This window comes from Rhagoletis pomonella, unplaced genomic scaffold, assembly GCF_013731165.1.
Source record: "Rhagoletis pomonella isolate Grant_MI unplaced genomic scaffold, Rhpom_1.0 Rhpom_scaffold_01810, whole genome shotgun sequence".
Taxonomy (NCBI): Eukaryota; Metazoa; Arthropoda; class Insecta; order Diptera; family Tephritidae; genus Rhagoletis; species Rhagoletis pomonella.
The window spans coordinates 16,049-17,585 of NW_023460364.1; the positions used below are offsets into that span (position 1 = coordinate 16,049).

Below are 1,537 nucleotides of genomic sequence, written 5' to 3' on the forward strand. Positions count from 1 at the left end.
AAGCTATAGGTCTGACCTTTAATAAGATAAGAACTACGTAACTATCTGAGATTCAAATGCTTATAAAAAACGGGGTGCTTTTTTAAAAAATAACAGTATTCTGATCCGATTCGGCTGACAGCCACGACTTTGAAAACATAATTTTGTTCAAAATTTTCATTCCTGGAAAATAATAATTTATTTTCCATATCCACCTATTTAGCTCGCTATAGTCACAAATTGTTAAAAACCAGTTGAATGAATGAATTATAAAAACTAAAATCGAAAAACGCTGATGAAGTTACATACAGAATGAATAATTCTTTTTAAAAAGCTTTAAAAAAGCCTAACACCTGGTTTGGCTTGTAAGTGCTGTTTACACAATTATGCTACATAGATTCTAATTGTTTCTTAAAAATACTTGACATCCGCATTCGCATCCGCATCCGCGGATGTTAGCGGTTAGATATTCCCATCCGCATTCGCATCCGCGGATGTCTAAAACTCCACATTCGCAACATCCCTAGTATGTACACATACTTTTTTTAATTTCTGTAAGATTTTTAATTAATTTTTTAGTTAATTTAATTTAAAAAGACTTTTTTTTACTTTTTAAGTTATTTTGAGAAAAAATAAAGAAAATTTTTTGCTTGGGATTTTTCTTAATTGTTTTTTTTTGTTATTTTGAGTTCATATTAAAATCAAAAAGAAAAAAATTGCCATATACGCCCATATGTACATATTTAAATAAAATTTATAAATTTTATAGAAATTTTGACTTGCCATTTTATTAAAAATTTAAAGGTTTTTTAATACATAGGTACATATTTAAAATTTCTTTAGTTATTTTAATATTTAAAACTTCGTTTTCTTTTGCTACTTTTTAGTGTTAAAAGATCGAATTTAGTTTTCTTGAAAAATCTGTCAAAAGTTGTTTTATCCATTTTTAAATTTCTAATGCAGGAAAATACTCAACAAAATTTTAGAAAATTAAATTTCGTTTGAAAATTTTTTACTTAAGGCGCTGGCCCAATGCAGGCTTGCTTTGCGCGCCTTGCTGACTTCAATTTGCTTTGATTTACTTTGAAAACTTGCTTGGCCGAATGGTGGCTTGGAACGCTGTCAAAGTAACCAGCTGTCTGGTGGAAAAGTCAATGTCTGTTCCCTTAACGTTAATAATTATTTCCTAGAAAACTTTAAAAAATGTATGAAAAAGTTTCAGATTTATTTTTAAATTAATGCGAAATAATGTTTGTATTTAAAAGAAATGATAATAATGATACATACATATCTATATCTACATTTACTAAAAAAACCATAACTTAAAAAAGCGATTTACTTGAAGAAAAAGTTTTTTTCCTCTCGTGTAAAATTTGTAAAAGTGGGCTTTGCAACTTTTTACTATAAGACAACGATATGTTAAATATAAATATGGAAACAATGAATCATTTTTATTTCATTTCGAGTTACCTGCATTTTCTGTGACTTTTTTAAATTAAGTAAGCAAATTCTTGTTTGAATTTATGTATTTTGAAAGGAACATACCTCTTTGTCAAAA

At 27.5% G+C, this 1,537-nt stretch overlaps 1 protein-coding gene across 1 annotated transcript in view; it reads right to left on the bottom strand.

Annotated features, from left to right (window-relative positions):
- The window catches only part of LOC118752753, a 31,434-nt gene that overhangs the window by 11,269 nt on the left and 18,628 nt on the right, over window positions 1–1,537 (bottom strand). The gene's annotated exons all lie outside the window — the stretch shown is intronic.